The sequence below is a fragment of the Rattus norvegicus genome, chromosome 1 (genome assembly GCF_036323735.1).
Source record: "Rattus norvegicus strain BN/NHsdMcwi chromosome 1, GRCr8, whole genome shotgun sequence".
Lineage (NCBI taxonomy): Eukaryota > Metazoa > Chordata > Mammalia > Rodentia > Muridae > Rattus > Rattus norvegicus.
The window spans coordinates 119,577,824-119,597,801 of NC_086019.1; the positions used below are offsets into that span (position 1 = coordinate 119,577,824).

A 19,978-nucleotide genomic window follows, 5' to 3' on the forward strand; every position below is an offset into this window, starting at 1 on the left:
TGTGTGTGGACTGAAATTTCTCCAAATTCAAAAGGTATATTCATATTCCAGATCCCTCCATTTGTGTTGATAGTATCATCTAGGATCTCTTCTAAGAAATTCAATTTTATGACTGTATTAACTACAGGTAGAAAGGAATTTCTCTACATTTTTTATAGTGCAGTTCAAAGGGACAGAAAATACTGAGAAGTGAAATTCATTTCTGACTGGTATTGCATTATTTTTAATTAAGAAACCTTTGATGGGCTGAAATTATTGGTCAAAATAGTGAGGAATATCTTATAGGAAGTTCAATCCATTAATCGTGATCATTTCACTCACCTGGGAATAGTGATCCACTGGACCACAGGGGTGATGCCAGGTGACTGCAAGACATCAGAGCAGAGAGGGTAATGATGACAGGTTTGCTGTTGCAGACTTGCACACAAGCAGATTATGAGATTAGGTGCTGGTTGGCAGGCAGTGTTTGCCAGCACAGTTGCACTAAGATTGTCCAGGTTCCCACAGAGGGAAAAGAGCACAAGGTCATCAGAGCAGCTCAGATGAGTCCCGCAAGTGGTCCTCAAAGAGACTAAGTAGTGCTTTTAACCCTGGCTCCCTGGTTGGGCCTCAGCGTAATCCTATTGAGCATGATTTTTATGTCATCATTCTGTTCTTGACATCTGTTGTCATCATTGACCCAGACACAGGCAGGACACAACTGTCAATAATGTAATTTCACCTGCACCATGGCTTACCTGGGCTGCCAACACTGCCTCAGAATTTGAATCCTTACTTGCAAGTGCAGAGGATACAAGGGCACAGCGCTCTTGTGTAGAATAAGGGGAGACCTAGCTTGAATTTGAAGACTGTCCTCTCTAAAAAGGAAAGAGCAAGATGTGAGGGCAATTGTATCCCTTCAGTTCATACAATCATATTAATTTTAAGGAGGCTGTTTAAGAAGTCTAATGTATGAGGCCACTTAGCAGAATCCCTCTTGCAACATCCACTTCCATGCTGACATTCCCAACACATGGAAAGTTACTTCCCTAAGCGATCAATAGGTCAATAGGTACCCAAAACCAAATCATTGATGAAGGGGATGACACATGCTCTTTGTCATATACACCGATCAAATCTTTCAATTGCTAAACATTGTCAGAAACCAAGGCAAAGGTGAATTTACCTGAGTAATATTGGAAGGACAATACACGAACAGTTACGTATACTTTAATCAAATTTTCATGAGACTTGTGCATTTCAGATTTTATGTGCTAGGCTATGTTCATTCCTCCCCATTTCCATACTGCATGGTAACAATCAGTTCCCACAGCTGGTAAGTGAATGCTGAAGAGAATCTGTTGCCCAGAAGAAAGCAACAGGTATTTTGGCCATGAATCCCTGAGCGTTAGAACTCAGTGATTGCCATGTGATGAAACTCAGAATGTGACCAAAATTCGTGTGACTAGATCAGTTGGTGTTTGCAAGTATCCCATTGACATCACGTTCCTCTGTCCCAAGAGCTCCAGAAACCATCTCCTTGATAGCATTTGTTTTGTGATGAATACTGAAGTAAATTTTAGTAAGATCAAGAATGAAGCTGTGTGATGACACATAGAAGGGAATTGGTGGCCAAAGCCACACCTTCAACTTCAATCTACCCTACTGGCTAGGTTCCCTCTGGCCTGAGAGTTTCGTGAAAAATTTCGCGAAGCTCTCTTTGGGGCAATAATTCTTGGAGTGTCTTTTGATGCAGAAAATTTATCGCCAATTTCTTCATCTCTAAACTAATGTTTTATTCCTGGGTTCCCCTTGCCATTGGAAATCCATCTCTGTGCACCAGCTTTGATTTGTGAGCCTGTGTGTGGACTGAAATTTCTCCAAATTCTAAAGGTATATTCATATTCCAGATCCCTCCATTTGTGTAGATAGTATCATCTAGGATCTCTTCCAAGATATTCAATTTTATGGCTCTATGAACTACAGGTAGAAAGGAATTTCTCTACATTTTTAATAGTGCAGTTCAAAGGGACAAAACATTCTGAGAAGTGAAATTCATTTCTGACTGGGATTGCATTATTTTTAATTAAGAAACCTTTGATGGGCTGAAATTATTAGAAAAATACTGAGGAATATCTTATAGGAAGTTCAATCCATTAATCGTGACCATTTCACTTACCTGGGAATAGTGATCCTCTGGACCGCAGGGTTGATGCCAGGTGACTGCAAGACATCAGAGCAGAGAGGGTAATGATGACAAGGTTGGTGTTGCAGACTTGCACACAAGCAGATTATGAGATTAGGTGCTAGTTGGCAGGTAGTGTTTGCCAGCACAGTTGCACTATGATTGTTCAGGTTCCCACAGAGGGAAAAGAGCACAAGGTCATCAGAGCAGCTCAGATGAGTCCCGCAAGTGGTCCTCAAAGAGACTAAGTAGTGCTTGTAACCCTGGCTCCCTGGTTGGGCCTCAGCGTAATCCTATTGAGCATGATTTTTATGTCATCATTCTGTTCTTGACTTTCTGTTGTCATCATTGACCCAGACACAGGCAGGACACAACTGTCAATAAAGTAATTTCACCTGCACCATGGCTTACCTGGGCTGCCAACACTGCCTCAGAATTTGAATCCTCACTTGCAAGTGCAGAGGGTACAAGGGCACAGTGCTCTTGTGTGGAATAAGGGTAGACCTAGCTTGAATTTGAAGACTGTCCTCTCTAAAAAGGAAAGAGCAAGATGTGAGGGCAATTGTATCCCTTCAGTTCATACAATCATATTAATTTTAAGGAGGCTGTTTAAGAAGTCTAATGTATGATGCCACTTAGCAGAATCCCTCTTGCAACATCCACTTCCATGCTGACATTCCCAACACATGGAAAGTTACTTCCCTAAGCGATCAATAGGTCAATAGGTACCCAAAACCAAATCATTGATGAAGGGGATGACACATGCTCTTTGCCATATACACCGATCAAATCTTTCAATTGCTAAACATTGTCAGAAACCAAGGCAAAGGTGAATTTACCTGAGTAATATTGGAAGGACAATACACGAACAGTTACGTATACTTTATCAAATTTTCATGAGACTTGTGCATTTCAGATTTTATGTGCTAGGCTATGTTCATTCCTCCCCATTTCCATACTGCATGGTAACAATCAGTTCCCACAGCTGGTAAGTGAATGCTGAAGAGAATCTGTTGCCCAGAAGAAAGCAACAGGTATTTTGGCCATGAATCCCTGAGCGTTAGCACTCAGTGATTGCCATGTGATGAAACTCAGAATGTGACCAAAATTCGTGTGACTAGATCAGTTGGTGTTTGCAAGTATCCCATTGACATCACGTTCCTCTGTCCCAAGAGCTCCAGAAACCATCTCCTTGATAGCATTTGTTTTCTGATGAATACTGAAGTAAACTTTAGTAAGATCAAGGATGAAGCAGTGTGATGACTCATGGAAGTGAATAGGTAGCCAAAGCCACACCTGCAACTTCAATGTCCCCTACTGGCTCGGTTGCCTGTGGCCTGAGAGTTACGTGAAAAAATTCGCCAAGCTCTCTTTGGGGGAATAATTCTTGGAGTGTTTTTTGATGCAGAAAATTTGTCGCAAATTTCTACATCTCTAAACTATAGTCTCTTTCCTGGGTTGCCCATGCCATTGGAAATCGATCTCGGTGCAACAGCTTGGATTTGTGAGCATGTGTGTGGACTGAAATTTCTCCAAATTCAAAGGTATATTCATAATCCAGATCCCTCCATTTGTGTAGATAGTATCATCTAGGATCTCTTCCAAGAAATTCAATTTTAAGACTGTATGAACTAAAGGTAGAAAGGAATTTCTCTACATTTTTAATAGTGCAGTTCAAAGGGACAAAACATACTGAGAAGTGAAATTCATTTCTGACTGGTATTGCATTATTTTTAATTAGAAACCTTTGATGGGCTGTAATTATTGGTCAAAATACTGACGAATATCTTATAGTAAGTTCAATCCATTAATCGTGATCATTTCACTCACCTGGGAATAGTGATCCAATGGACCGAAGGGGTGATGCCAGGTGACTGCAAGACATCAGAGCAGAGAGGGTAATGATGATGGGGTTGGTGTTGCAGACTTGCACACAAGCAGATTATGAGACTAGGTGCTAATTGGCAGGCAGTGTTTGCCAGCACAGTTGCACTAAGATTGTCCAGGTTCCCACAGACGGAAAAGAGCACAAGGTCATCAGAGCAGCTCAGATGAGTCCAGCAAGTGGTCCTCAAAGAGACTAAGTAGTGCTTGTAACCCTGGCTCCCTGGTTGGGCCTCAGCGTAATCCTATGGAGCATGATTTTTATGTCATCATTCTGTTCTTGACTTTCTGTTGTCATCATTGACCCAGACACAGGCAGGACACAACTGTCAATAATGTAATTTCACCTGCACCATGGCTTACCTGGGCTGCCAACACTGCTTCAGAATTTGAATCCTCACTTGCAAGTGCAGAGGGTACAAGGGCACAGCACTCTTGTGTGGAATAAGGGTAGACCTAGCTTGAATTTGAAGACTGTCCTCTCTAAATGGAAAGAGCAAGATGTGAGGGGAATTGTATCCCTTCAGTTCATACAATCATATTAATTTTAAGGAGGCTGTTTAAGAAGTCTAATGTATGATGCCACTTAGCAGAATCACTCTTGCAACATCCACTTCCATGCTGACATTCCCAACACATGGAAAGTTACTTCCCTAAGCGATAAATAGGTCAATAGGTACCCAAAACTAAATCATTGATGAAGGGGATGACACATGCTCTTTGCCATATACACCGATCAAATCTTTCAATTGCTAAACATTGTCAGAAACCAAGGCAAAGGTGAATTTACCTGAGTAATAATGGAAGGACAATACACGAACAGTTACGTATACTTTAATCAAATTTTCATGAGACTTGTGCATTTCAGATTTTATGTTCTAGGCTATGTTCATTCCTCCCCACTTCCATACTGCATGGTAACAATCAGTTCCCACAGCTGGTATGTGAATGCTGAAGAGAATCTGTTGCCCAGAAGAAAGCAACATGTATTTTGGCCATGAATCCCTGAGCGTTAGCACTCAGTGATTGCCATGTGATGAAACTCAGAATGTGACCAAAATTCGTGTGACTAGATCAGTTGGTGTTTGCAAGTATCCCAGTGACATCACATTCCTCTGTCCCAAGAGCTCCAGAAACCATCTCCTTGATAGCATTTGTTTTCTGATGAATACTGAAGTAAATTTTAGTAAGATCAAGAATGAAGCTGTGTGATGACACATAGAAGGGAATTGGTAGCCAAAGCCACACTTTCAACTTCAATCTACCCTACTGGCTAGGTTCCCTGTGGCCTGAGAGTTTCGTGAAAAATTTCGCGAAGCTCTCTTTGGTGCAATAATTCTTGGAGTGTCTTTTGATGCAGAAAATTTATCGCCAATTTCTTCATCTCTAAACTAAAGTCTTATTCCTGGGTTCCCCTTGCCATTGGAAATCCATCTCTGTGCTTTGATATGTGAGCCTGTGTGTGGACTGAAATTTCTCCAAATTCAAAAGGTATATTCATATTCCAGATCCCTCCATTTATGTAGATATTATCATCTAGGATCTCTTCCAAGATATTCAATTTTATGGCTGTATGAACTACAGGTAGAAAGGAATTTATCTACATTTTTAATAGTGCAGTTCAAAGGGACAAAACATACTGAGAAGTGAAATTCATTTCTGACTGGGATTGCATTATTTTTAATTAAGAAACCTTTGATGGGCTGAAATTATTGGTCAAAATACTGAGGAATATCTTATAGGAAGTTCAATCCATTAATCGTGATCATTTCACTCACCTGGGAATAGTGATCCACTGGACCTCAAGGGTGATGCCAGGTGACTGCAAGACATCAGAGCAGAGAGGGTAATGATGACAGGGTTGGTGTTGCAGACTTGCACACAAGCAGATTATGAGATTAGGTGCTAGTTGGCAGGCAGTGTTTGCCAGCACAGTTGCACTAAGATTGTCCAGGTTCCCACAGAGGGAAAAGAGCACAAGGTCATCAGAGCAGCTCAGATGAGTCCCGCAAGTGGTCCTCAAAGAGACTAAGTAGTGCTTGTAACCCTGGCTCCCTGGTTGGGCCTCAGCGTAATCCTATTGAGCATGATTTTTATGTCATCATTCTGTTCTTGACTTAATGTTGTCATCATTGACCCAGACACAGGCAGGACACAACTGTCAATAAAGTAATTTCACCTGCACCATGGCTTACCTGGGCTGCCAACACTGCCTCAGAATTTGAATCCTCACTTGCAAGTGCAGAGGGTACAAGGGCACAGCGCTCTTGTGTGGAAGAAGGGTAGACCTAGCTTGAATTTGAAGACTGTCCTCTCTAAAAAGGAAAGAGCAAGATGTGAGGGCAATTGTATCCCTTCAGTTCATACAATCATATTAATTTTAAGGAGACTGTTTAAGAAGTCTAATGTATGATGCCACTTAGCAGAATCACTCTTGCAACGTCCATTTCCATGCTGATATTCCCAACACATGGAAAGTTACTTCCCTAAGATAACATTAAGGTCAATAGGTACCCAAAACCAAATCATTGATGAAGGGGATGACACATGCTCTTTGCCATATACACCGATCAAATCTTTCAATTGCTAAACATTGTCAGAAACCAAGGCAAAGGTGAATTTACCTGAGTAATATTGGAAGGACAATACACGAACAGTTACGTATACTTTATCAAATTTTCATGATACTTGTACATTTCAGATTTTATGTTCTAGGCTATGTTCATTCCTCCCCATTTCCATACTGCATGGTAACAATCAGTTCCCACAGCTGGTATGTGAATGCTGAAGAGATTCTGTTGCCCAGAAGAAAGCAACATGTATTTTGGCCATGAATCCCTGAGCGTTAGCACTCAGTGATTGCCATGTGATGAAACTCAGAATGTGACCAAAATTCGTGTGACTAGATCAGTTGGTGTTTGCAAGTATCCCAGTGACATCACATTCCTCTGTCCCAAGAGCTCCAGAAACCATCTCCTTGATAGCATTTGTTTTCTGATGAATACTGAAGTAAATTTTAGTAAGATCAAGAATGAAGCTGTGTGATGACACATAGAAGGGAATTGGTAGCCAAAGCCACACTTTCAACTTCAATCTACCCTACTGGCTAGGTTCCCTGTGGCCTGAGAGTTTCGTGAAAAATTTCGCGAAACTCTCTTGGGTGCAATAATTCTTGGAGTGTCTTTTGATGCAGAAAATTTATCGCCAATTTCTTCATCTCTAAACTAAACTCTTATTCCTGGGTTCCCCTTGCCATTGGAAATCCATCTCTGTGCTTTGATATGTGAGCCTGTGTGTGGACTGAAATTTCTCCAAATTCAAAAGGTATATTCATATTCCAGATCCCTCCATTTATGTAGATATTATCATCTAGGATCTCTTCTAAGATATTCAATTTTATGGCTGTATGAACTACAGGTAGAAAGGAATTTCTCGCAGCAGCTCTCTGCTCCCAGACCCGGTGAGAGAGAGACCCAACCGCCTGGTCAGGTGGGCACTCCTGAGGCTGCAGAGCGGAAGAGACCACCAACACTGCTCACCCCTGCCCACATCCCTGGCCCAAGAGGAAACTGTATAAGGCCTCTGGGCTCCCGTGGGGGAGGGCCCAGGAGCGGCAGGACCCCTGCCGGAGACACTGCCGGACCCTGAAGGAAACAGACCGGATAAACAGTTCTCTGCACCCAAATCCCGTGGGAGGGAGAGCTAAACCTTCAGAGAGGCAGTCAGGCCTGGGAAACCAGAAGAGACTGCTCCCTGCACACACATCTCGGACGCCAGAGGAAAAAGCCAAAGACCATCTGGAACCCTGGTGCACTGAAGCTCCCGGAAGGGGCGGCACAGGTCTTCCTGGTTGCTGCCGCTGCAGAGAGCCCCTGGGCAGCACCCCACGAGCGAACTTGAGCCTCGGGACCACAGGTAAGACCAAATTTTCTGCTGCAAGAAAGCTGCCTGGTGAGCTTGGGACACACGGAAGCAGAATTTCTCTAGAACCGGGCACGTTCTGTGTTTACCGGAAGTCCCACACCCGCGGATCCCGGCCCGCAGCAGCTCTCTGCTCCCAGACCCGGTGAGAGAGAGACCCAACCGCCTGGTCAGGTGGGCACTCCTGAGGCTGCAGAGCAGAAGAGACCACCAACACTGCTCACCCCTGCCCACATCCCTGGCCCAAGAGGAAACTGTATAAGGCCTCTGGGCTCCCGTGGGGGAGGGCCCAGGAGCGGCAGGACCCCTGCCGGAGACACCGCCGGACCCTGAAGGAAACAGACCGGATAAACAGTTCTCTGCACCCAAATCCCGTGGGAGGGAGAGCTAAACCTTCAGAGAGGCAGACAGGCCTGGGAAACCAGAAGAGACTGCTCCCTGCACACACATCTCGGACGCCAGAGGAAAAAGCCAAAGACCATCTGGAACCCTGGTGCACTGAAGCTCCCGGAAGGGGCGGCACAGGTCTTCCTGGTTGCTGCCGCTGCAGAGAGCCCCTGAACAGCACCCCACGAGCAAACCTGAGCCTCGGGACCACAGGTAAGACCAAATTTTCTGCTGCAAGAAAGCTGCCTGGTGAACTCAAGACACAGGCCCACAGGAACAGCTGAAGACCTGTAGAGAGGAAAAACTACACGCCCGAAAGCAGAACACTCTGTCCCCATAACTGACTGAAAGAGAGGAAAACAGGTATACAGCACTCCTGACACACAGGCCTATAAGACAGTCTAGCCACTGCCAGAAATAGCAGAACAAAGTAACACTAGAGATAATCTGATGGCGAGAGGCAAGCGCAGGAACCCAAGCAACAGAAACCAAGACTACATGCCATCATCGGAGCCCAATTCTCCCACCAAAACAAACATGGAATATCCAAACACACCAGAAAAGCAAGATCTAGTTTCAAAATCATATTTGATCATGATGCTGGAGGACTTCAGGAAAGACCTGAACACACTTAGGGAAGCACAGGAAAACATTAATAAACAAGTAAAAGCCTACAGAGAGGAATCGCAAAAATCCCTGAGAGAATTCCAGGAAAACACAATCAAACAGTTGAAGGAATTAAAAATGGAAATAGAAGCAATCAAGAAAGAACACATGGAAACAACCCTGGATATAGAAAACCAAAAGAAGAGACAAGGAGCTGTAGATACAAGCTTCACCAACAGAATACAAGAGATGGAAGAGAGAATCTCAGGAGCAGAAGATTCCATAGAAATCATTGACTCAACTGTCAAAGATAATGTAAAGCGGAAAAAGCTACTGGTCCAAAACATACAGGAAATCCAGGACTCAATGAGAAGATCAAACCTAAGGATAATAGGTATAGAAGAGAGTGAAGACTCCCAGCTCAAAGGACCAGTAAATATCTTCAACAAAATCATAGAAGAAAACTTCCCTAACCTAAAAAAAGAGATACCCATAGACATACAGGAAGCCTACAGAACTCCAAATAGATTGGACCAGAAAAGAAACACCTCCCGTCACATAATTGTCAAAACACCAAACGCACAAAATAAAGAAAGAATATTAAAAGCAGTAAGGGAAAAAGGTCAAGTAACATATAAAGGGAGACCTATCAGAATCACACCAGACTTCTCGCCAGAAACTATGAAGGCCAGAAGATCCTGGACTGATGTTATACAGACCCTAAGAGAACACAAATGCCAGCCCAGATTACTGTATCCAGCAAAACTCTCAATTAACATTGATGGAGAAACCAAGATATTCCATGACAAAACCAAATTTACACAATATCTTTCTACAAATCCAGCACTACAAAGGATAATAAATGGTAAAGCCCAACATAAGGAGGCAAGCTATACCCTAGAAGAAGCAAGAAACTAATCGTCTTGGCAACAAAACAAAGAGAATGAAAGCACACAAACATAACCTCACATCAAATATGAATATAACGGGAAGCAATAATCACTATTCCTTAATATCTCTCAATATCAATGGCCTCAACTCCCCAATAAAAAGACATAGATTAACAAACTGGATACGCAACGAGGACCCTGCATTCTGCTGCCTACAGGAAACACACCTCAGAGACAAAGACAGACACTACCTCAGAGTGAAAGGCTGGAAAACAACTTTCCAAGCAAATGGTCAGAAGAAGCAAGCTGGAGTAGCCATTCTAATATCAAATAAAATCAATTTCCAACTAAAAGTCATCAAAAAAGATAAGGAAGGACACTTCATATTCATCAAAGGAAAAATCAACCAAGATGAACTCTCAATCCTAAATATCTATGCCCCAAATACAAGGGCACCTACATATGTAAAAGAAACCTTACTAAAGCTCAAAACACACATTGCACCTCACACAATAATAGTGGGAGATTTCAACACCCCACTCTCATCAATGGACAGATCATGGAAACAGAAATTAAACAGTGATGTAGACAGACTAAGAGAAGTCATGAGCCAAATGGACTTAACGGATATTTATAGAACATTCTATCCTAAAGCAAAAGGATATACCTTCTTCTCAGCTCCTCATGGTACTTTCTCCAAAATTGACCATATAATTGGTCAAAAAACGGGCCTCAACAGGTACAGAAAGATAGAAATAATCCCATGCGTGCTATCGGACCACCACGGCCTAAAACTGGTCTTCAATAACAATAAGGGAAGAATGCCCACATATACGTGGAAATTGAACAATGCTCTACTCAATGATAACCTGGTCAAGGAAGAAATAAAGAAAGAAATTAAAAACTTCTTAGAATTTAATGAAAATGAAGATACAACATACTCAAACTTATGGGACACAATGAAAGCTGTGCTAAGAGGAAAACTCATAGCGCTGAGTGCCTGCAGAAAGAAACAGGAAAGAGCATATGTCAGCAGCTTGACAGCACACCTAAAAGCTCTAGAACAAAAAGAAGCAAATACACCCAGGAGGAGTAGAAGGCAGGAAATAATCAAACTCAGAGCTGAAATCAACCAAGTAGAAACAAAAAGGACCATAGAAAGAATCAACAGAACCAAAAGTTGGTTCTTTGAGAAAATCAACAAGATAGATAAACCCTTAGCCAGACTAACGAGAGGACACAGAGAGTGTGTCCAAATTAACAAAATCAGAAATGAAAAGGGAGACATAACTACAGATTCGGAGGAAATTCAAAAAATCATCAGATCTTACTATAAAAACCTATATTCAACAAAATTTGAAAATCTTCAGGAAATGGACAATTTCCTAGACAGATACCAGGTATCGAAGTTAAATCAGGAACAGATAAACCAGTTAAACAACCCCATAACTCCTAAGGAAATAGAAGCAGTCATTAAAGGTCTCCCAACCAAAAAGAGCCCAGGTCCAGACGGGTTTAGTGCAGAATTCTATCAAACCTTCATAGAAGACCTCATACCAATATTATCCAAACTATTCCACAAAATTGAAACAGATGGAGCCCTACCGAATTCCTTCTACGAAGCCACAATTACTCTTATACCTAAACCACACAAAGACACCACAAAGAAAGAGAACTTCAGACCAATTTCCCTTATGAATATCGACGCAAAAATACTCAATAAAATTCTGGCAAACCGAATTCAAGAGCACATCAAAACAATCATCCACCATGATCAAGTAGGCTTCATCCCAGGCATGCAGGGATGGTTTAATATACGGAAAACCATCAACGTGATCCATTATATAAACAAACTGAAAGAACAGAACCACATGATCATTTCATTAGATGCTGAGAAAGCATTTGACAAAATTCAACACCCCTTCATGATAAAAGTCCTGGAAAGAATAGGAATTCAAGGCCCATACCTAAACATAGTAAAAGCCATATACAGCAAACCAGTTGCTAACATTAAACTAAATGGAGAGAAACTTGAAGCAATCCCACTAAAATCAGGGACTAGACAAGGCTGCCCACTCTCTCCCTACTTATTCAATATAGTTCTTGAAGTTCTAGCCAGAGCAATCAGACAACAAAAGGAGATCAAAGGGATACAGATCGGAAAAGAAGAGGTCAAAATATCACTATTTGCAGATGACATGATAGTATATTTAAGTGATCCCAAAAGTTCCACCAGAGAACTACTAAAGCTGATAAACAACTTCAGCAAAGTGGCTGGGTATAAAATTAACTCAAATAAATCAGTTGCCTTCCTCTATACAAAAGAGAAACAAGCCGAGAAAGAAATTAGGGAAACGACACCCTTCATAATAGACCCAAATAATATAAAGTACCTCGGTGTGACTTTAACCAAGCAAGTAAAAGATCTGTACAATAAGAACTTCAAGACACTGAGGAAAGAAATTGAAGAAGACCTCAGAAGATGGAAAGATCTCCCATGCTCATGGATTGGCAGGATTAATATGGTAAAAATGGCCATTTTACCAAAAGCAATCTACAGATTCAATGCAATCCCCATCAAAATACCAATCCAATTCTTCAAAGAGTTAGACAGAACAATTTGCAAATTCATCTGGAATAACAAAAAACCCAGGACAGCTAAAGCTATCCTCAACAATAAAAGGACTTCAGGGGGAATCACTCTCCCTGAACTCAAGCAGTATTACAGAGCAATAGTGATAAAAACTGCATGGTATTGGTACAGAGACAGACAGATAGACCAATGGAATAGAATTGAAGACCCAGAAATGAACCCACACACCTATGGTCACTTGATTTTTGACAAAGGAGCCAAAACCATCCAATGGAAAAAAGATAGTATTTTCAGCAAATGGTGCTGGTTCAACTGGAGGGCAACATGTAGAAGAATGCAGATCGATCCATCCTTATCACCCTGTACAAAGCTTAAGTCCAAGTGGATCAAGGACCTCCACATCAAACCAGACACACTCAAACTAATAGAAGAAAAACTAGGGAAGCATCTGGAACACATGGGCACTGGAAAAAATTTCCTGAACAAAACACCAATGGCTTATGCTCTAAGATCAAGAATCGACAAATGGGATCTCATAAAACTGCAAAGCTTCTGTAAGGCAAAGGACACTGAGGTTAGGACAAAACGGCAACCAACAGATTGGGAAAAGATCTTTACCAATCCTACAACAGATAGAGGCCTTATTTCCAAAATATACAAAGAACTCAAGAAGTTAGACCGCAGGGAAACAAATAACCCTATTAAAAAATGGGGTTCAGAGCTAAACAAAGAATTCACAGCTGAGGAATGCCGAATGGCTGAGAAACACCTAAAGAAATGTTCAACATCTTTAGTCATAAGGGAAATGCAAATCAAAACAACCCTGAGATTTCACCTCACACCAGTGCGATTGGCTAAGATCAAAAACTCAGGTGACAGCAGATGCTGGCGAGGATGTGGAGAAAGAGGAACACTCCTCCATTGTTGGTGGGATTGCAGACTGGTAAAACCATTCTGGAAATCAGTCTGGAGGTTCCTCAGAAAATTGGACATTGAACTGCCTGAGGATCCAGCTATACCTCTCTTGGGCATATACCCAAAAGATGCCTCAACATATAAAAGAGACACGTGCTCCACTATGTTCATCGCAGCCTTATTTATAATAGCCAGAAGCTGGAAAGAACCCAGATGCCCTTCAACAGAGGAATGGATACAGAAAATGTGGTACATCTACACAATGGAATATTACTCAGCTATCAAAAACAACGAGTTTATGAAATTCGTAGGCAAATGGTTGGAACTGGAAAATATCATCCTGAGTGAGCTAACCCAATCACAGAAAGACATACATGGTATGCACTCATTGATAAGTGGCTATTAGCCCAAATGCTTGAATTACCCTAGATCCCTAGAACAAACGAAACTCAAGACGGATGATCAAAATGTGAATGCTTCACTCCTTCTTTAAATGAGGAAAAAGAATACCCTTGGCAGGGAAGGGAGAGGCAAAGATTAAAACAGAGACTGAAGGAACACCCATTCAGAGCCTGCCCCACATGTGGCCCATACATATACAGCCACCCAATTAGACAAGATGGATGAAGCAAAGAAGTGCAGACCGACAGGAGCCGGATGTAGATCGCTCCTGAGAGACACAGCCAGAATACAGCAAATATAGAGGCGAATGCCAGCAGCAAACCACTGAACTGAGAATAGGTCCCCTATTGAAGGAATCAGAGAAAGAACTGGAAGAGCTTGAAGGGGCTCGAGACCCCAAAAGTACAACAATGCCAAGCAACCAGAGCTTCCAGGGACTAAGCCACTACCTAAAGACTATACATGGACTGACCCTGGACTCTGACCCCATAGGTAGCAATGAATATCGTAGTAAGAGCACCAGTGGAAGGGGAAGCCCTGGGTCCTGCTAAGACTGAACCCACAGTGAACTAGTCTATGGGGGGAGGGCGGCAATGGGGGGAGGGTTGGGAGGGGAACACCCAAAAGGAAGGGGAGGGGGGAGGGGGATGTTTGCCCGGAAACCGGGAAAGGGAATAAAACTCGAAATGTATATAAGAAATACTCAAGTTAATAAAAAAAAAAAAAAAAAAAAGAAAGGAATTTCTCTACATTTTTAATAGTGCAGTTCAAAGGGACAAAACATACTGAGAAGTGAAATTCATTTCTGACTGGGATTGCATTATTTTTAATTAAGAAACCTTTGATGGGCTGAAATTATTCGTCAAAATACTGAGGAATATCTTATAGGAAGTTCAATCCATTAATCGTGATCATTTCACTCACCTGGGAATAGTGATCCACTGGACCTCAAGAGTGATGCCTGGTGACTGCAAGACATCAGAGCAGAGAGGGTAATGATGACAGGGTTGGTGTTGCAAACTTGCACACAAGCAGATTATGAGATTAGGTGCTAGTTGGCAGGCAGTGTTAGCCAGCATAGTTGCACTAAGATTGTCCAGGTTCCCACAGAGGGAAAAGAGCACAAGGTCATCAGAGCAGCTCAGATGAGTGCCGCAAGTGGTCCTCAAAGAGACTAAGTAGTGCTTGTAACCCTGGCTCCCCGGTTGGGCCTCAGCAAAATCCTATTGAGCATGATTTTTATGTCATCATTCTGTTCTTGACTTAATGTTGTCATCATTGACCCAGACACAGGCAGGACACAACTGTCAATAATGTAATTTCACCTGCACCGTGGCTTACCTGGGCTGCCAACACTGCCTCAGAATTTGAATCCTCACTTGCAAGTGCAGAGGGTACAAGGGCACAGCGCTCTTGTGTAGAATAAGGGTAGACCTAACTTGAATTTGAAGACTGTCCTCTCTAAAAAGGAAAGAGCAAGATGTGAGGGCAATTGTATCCCTTCAGTTCATACAATCATATTAATTTTAAGGAGGCTGTTTAAGAAGTCTAATGTATGATGCCACTTAGCAGAATCACTCTTGCAACATCCACTTCCATGCTGACATTCCCAACACATGGAAAGTTACTTCCCTAAGCGATCAATAGGTCAATAGGTACCCAAAACCAAATCATTGATGAAGTGGATGACACATGCTCTTGATCATATACACCGATCAAATCTTTCAATTGCTAAACATTGTCAGAAACCAAGGCAAAGGTGAATTTACCTGAGTAATATTGGAAGGACAATACACGAACAGTTACGTATACTTTAATCAAATTTTCATGAGACTTGTGCATTTCAGACTTTATGTGCTAGGCTATGTTCATTCTTCCCCATTTCCATACTGCATGGTAACAATCAGTTCCCACAGCTGGTATGTGAATGCTGAAGAGAATCTGTTGCCCAGAGGAAAGCAACAAGTATTTTAACCATGAATCCCTGAGCATTAGCACTCAGTGATTGCCATGTGATGAAACTCAGAATGTGACCAAAATTCGTGTGACTAGATCAGTTGGTGTTTGCAAGTATCCCATTGACATCATGTTCCTCTGTCCCAAGATCTCCAGAAACCATCTCCTTGATAGCATTTGTTTTCTGATGAATACTGAAGTAAACTTTAGTAAGATCAAGGATGAAGCAGTGTGATGACTCATGGAAGTGAATAGGTAGCCAAGCCACACCTGCAACTTCAATGTCCCCTACTGGCTAGGTTCCCTGTGGCCTGAGAGTTACGTGAAGAATTTCGCCAAGCTCTCTTTGGGGGAATAATTCTTGGAGTGTCTTTTGATGCAGAAACTTTGTCGCCAATTTCTACATCTCTAAACTATAGTCTTATTCCTGGGTTCCCCTTGCCATTGGAAATCCATCTCTGTGCTTTGAAATGTGAGCCTGTGTGTGGACTGAAATTTCTCCAAATTCAAAAGGTATATTCATATTCCAGATCCCTCCATTTATGTAGATATTATCATCTAGGATCTCTACCAAGATATTCAATTTTATGGCTGTATGAAGTACAGGTAGAAAGGAATTTCTCTACATTTTTAATAGTGCAGTTCAAAGGGACAAAACATACTGAGAAGTGAAATTCATTTCTGACTGGGATTGCATTATTTTTAATTAAGAAACCTTTGATGGGCTGAAATTATTGGTCAAAATACTGAGGAATATCTTATAGGAAGTTCAATCCATTAATCGTGATCATTTCACTCACCTGGGAATAGTGATCCACTGGACCTCAAGGGTGATGCCTGGTGACTGCAAGACATCAGAGCAGAGAGGGTAATGATGACAGGGTTGGTGTTGCAGACTTGCACACAAGCAGATTATGAGATTAGGTGCTAGTTGGCAGGCAGTGTTTGCCAGCACAGTTGCACTAAGATTGTCCAGGTTCCCACAGAGGGAAAAGAGCACAAGGTCATCAGAGCAGCTCAGATGAGTCCCGCAAGTGGTCCTCAAAGAGACTAAGTAGTGCTTGTAACCCTGGCTCCCTGGTTGGGCCTCAGCGTAATCCTATTGAGCATGATTTTTATGTCATCATTCTGTTCTTGACTTTCGGTTGTCATCATTGACCCAGACACAGGCAGGACACAACTGTCAATAATGTAATTTCACCTGCACCGTGGCTTACCTGGGCTGCCAACACTGTCTCAGAATTTGAATCCAAACTTGCAAGTGCAGAGGGTACAAGGGCACAGCGCTCTTGTGTGGAATAAGGGTAGACCTAGCTTGAATTTGAAGACTGTCCTCTCTAAAAAGGAAAGAACAAGATGTGAGGGCAATTGTATCCCTTCAGTTCATACAATCATATTAATTTTAAGGAGGCTGTTTAAGAAGTCTAATGTATGATGCCACTTAGCAGAATCACTCTTGCAACATCCACTTCCATGCTGACATTCCCAACACATGGAAAGTTACTTCCCTAAGCGATCACTAGGTCAATAGGTACCCAAAACCAAATCATTGATGAAGGGGATGACACATGCTCTTGATCATATACACCGATCAAATCTTTCAATTTGTAAACATTGTCAGAAAACAAGGCAAAGGTGAATTTACCTGAGTAATATTGGAAGGACAATACACGAAAAGTTACATATACTATAATCAAATTTTCATGAGACTTGTGCATTTCAGATTTATGCGTTAGGCAATGTTCATTCCTCCCCATTTCCATACTGCATGGAAACAATCAGTTCCCACAGCTGGTATGTGAATGCTGAAGAGAATCTGTTGCCCAGAAGAAAGCAACATGTATTTTGGCCATGAATCCCTGAGCGTTAGCACTCAGTGATTGCCATGTGATGAAACTCAGAATGTGACCAAAATTCGTGTAACTAGATCAGTTGGTGTTGCAAGTATCCCATTGACATCACGTTCCTCTGTCCCAAGAGCTCCAGAAACCATCTCCTTGATAGCATTTGTTTTCTGATGAATACTGAAGTAAACTTTAGTAAGATCAAGGATGAAGCAGTGTGATGACTCATGGAAGTAAATAGGTAGCCAAGCCACACCTGCAACTTCAATCTACCCTACTGGCTAGGTTCCCTGTGGCCTGAGAGTTTCTTGAAAAATTTCGCGAAGCTCTCTTTGGGGCAATAATTCTTGGAGTGTCTTTTGATGTTGAAAATTTATTCCCAATTTCTTCATCTCTAAACTAAAGTCTTATTCCTGGGTTCCCCTTGCCATTGGAAATCCATCTCTGTGCACGAGCTTTGATTTGTGAGCCTGTGTGTGGACTGAAATTTTTCCAAACTCAAAAGGTATATTCATATTCCAGATCCCTCCATTTGTGTAGAGAGTATCATCTAGGATCTCTTACAAGAAATTCAATTTTATGAGTGTTTGAACTACAGGTAGAAAGGAATTTCTCTACATTTTTAATAGTGCAGTTCAAAGGGACAAAACATACTGAGAAGTGAAATTCATTTCTGACTGGTATTGCATTATTTTTAATTAGAAACCTTTTATGGGCTGTAATTATTGGTCAAAATACTGAGGAATATCTTATAGGAAGTTCAATCCATTAATCGTGATCATTTCACTCACCTGGGAATAGTGATCCACTGGACCGCAGGGGTGATGCCAGGTGACTGCAAGACATAAGAGCAGAGAGGGTAATGATGACGGGGTAGGTGTTGCAGACTTGCACACAAGCAGATTACGAGACTAGGTGCTAATTGGGAGGCAGTGTTTGCCAGCACAGTTGCACTAAGATTGTCCAGGTTCCCACAGAGGGAAAAGAGCACAAGGTCATCAGAGCAGCTCAGATGAGTCCCGCAAGTGGTCCTCAAAGAGACTAAGTAGTGCTTGTAAACCTGGCTCCCTGGTTGGGCCTCAGCGTAATCCTATTGAGCATGATTTTTATGTCATCATTCTGTTCTTGACTTAATGTTGTCATCATTGACCCAGACACAGGCAGGACACAACTGTCAATAAAGTAATTTCCCCTGCACCATGGCTTACCTAGGCTGCCAACACTGCCTCAGAATTTGAATCCTCACTTGCAAGTGCAGAGGGTACAAGGGCACAGCGCTCTTGTGTGGAAGAAGGGTAGACCTAGCTTGAATTTGAAGACTGTCCTCTCTAAAAAGGAAAGAGCAAGATGTGAGGGCAATTGTATCCCTTCAGTTCATACAATCATATTAATTTTAAGGAGGCTGTTTAAGAAGTCTAATGTATGATGCCACTTAGCAGAATCCCTCTTGCAACATCCACTTCCATGCTGACATTCCCAACACATGGAAAGTTACTTCCCTAAGTGATCAATAGGTCAATAGGTACCCAAAACCAAATCATTGATGAAGGGGATGACACATGCTCTTTGCCATATACACCGATCAAATCTTTCAATTGCTAAACATTGTCAGAAACCAAGGCAAAGGTGAATTTACCTGAGTAATATTGGAAGGACAATACACGAACAGTTACGTATACTTTATCAAATTTTCATGATACTTGTACATTTCAGATTTTATGTTCTAGGCTATGTTCATTCCTCCCCATTTCCATACTGCATGGTAACAATCAGTTCCCACAGCTGGTATGTGAATGCTGAAGAGATTCTGTTGCCCAGAAGAAAGCAACATGTATTTTGGCCATGAATCCCTGAGCGTTAGCACTCAGTGATTGCCATGTGATGAAACTCAGAATGTGACCAAAATTCGTGTGACTAGATCAGTTGGTGTTTGCAAGTATCCCAGTGACATCACATTCCTCTGTCCCAAGAGCTCCAGAAACCATCTCCTTGATAGCATTTGTTTTCTGATGAATACTGAAGTAAATTTTAGTAAGATCAAGAATGAAGCTGTGTGATGACACATAGAAGGGAATTGGTAGCCAAAGCCACACTTTCAACTTCAATCTACCCTACTGGCTAGGTTCCCTGTGGCCTGAGAGTTTCGTGAAAAATTTCGCGAAACTCTCTTGGGTGCAATAATTCTTGGAGTGTCTTTTGATGCAGAAAATTTATCGCCAATTTCTTCATCTCTAAACTAAACTCTTATTCCTGGGTTCCCCTTGCCATTGGAAATCCATCTCTGTGCTTTGATATGTGAGCCTGTGTGTGGACTGAAATTTCTCCAAATTCAAAAGGTATATTCATATTCCAGATCCCTCCATTTATGTAGATATTATCATCTAGGATCTCTTCTAAGATATTCAATTTTATGGCT

At 41.9% G+C, this 19,978-nt stretch overlaps 1 long non-coding RNA gene and 7 other non-coding genes across 8 annotated transcripts; all 8 read right to left on the reverse strand.

Moving 5' to 3' along the window:
- Positions 1–604: 604 nt before the first annotated feature.
- Positions 605–681, reverse strand: LOC134485378 (small nucleolar RNA SNORD115). Its single transcript, XR_010063417.1, has one exon. It is a non-coding gene; the product is annotated as a small nucleolar RNA SNORD115 (small nucleolar RNA).
- Positions 682–737: 56 nt separating this feature from the next.
- Positions 738–3,175, reverse strand: LOC134483375 (uncharacterized). The gene is made up of 3 exons (XR_010060242.1): positions 2,576–3,175; positions 2,159–2,202; positions 738–857 (listed from the first exon to the last, which is right to left on the reverse strand). It is a non-coding gene; the product is annotated as an uncharacterized LOC134483375 (long non-coding RNA).
- On the reverse strand, positions 2,442–2,519 carry LOC134485377 (small nucleolar RNA SNORD115). The gene has a single exon (XR_010063416.1). It is a non-coding gene; the product is annotated as a small nucleolar RNA SNORD115 (small nucleolar RNA).
- Positions 3,176–4,277: 1,102 nt separating the features above from the next.
- Positions 4,278–4,355, reverse strand: LOC134485387 (small nucleolar RNA SNORD115). Its single transcript, XR_010063426.1, has one exon. It is a non-coding gene; the product is annotated as a small nucleolar RNA SNORD115 (small nucleolar RNA).
- Positions 4,356–6,109: 1,754 nt separating this feature from the next.
- Positions 6,110–6,187, reverse strand: LOC120100249 (small nucleolar RNA SNORD115). The gene has a single exon (XR_005500027.2). It is a non-coding gene; the product is annotated as a small nucleolar RNA SNORD115 (small nucleolar RNA).
- Positions 6,188–14,969: 8,782 nt separating this feature from the next.
- Positions 14,970–15,047, reverse strand: LOC120100261 (small nucleolar RNA SNORD115). The gene has a single exon (XR_005500038.1). It is a non-coding gene; the product is annotated as a small nucleolar RNA SNORD115 (small nucleolar RNA).
- A 1,754-nt stretch (positions 15,048–16,801) lies between these two features.
- LOC120100239 (small nucleolar RNA SNORD115) lies at positions 16,802–16,879 on the reverse strand. Its single transcript, XR_005500017.1, has one exon. It is a non-coding gene; the product is annotated as a small nucleolar RNA SNORD115 (small nucleolar RNA).
- Positions 16,880–18,636: 1,757 nt separating this feature from the next.
- LOC120100235 (small nucleolar RNA SNORD115) lies at positions 18,637–18,714 on the reverse strand. Its single transcript, XR_005500013.1, has one exon. It is a non-coding gene; the product is annotated as a small nucleolar RNA SNORD115 (small nucleolar RNA).
- Between the last annotated feature and the right edge of the window lie 1,264 nt (positions 18,715–19,978).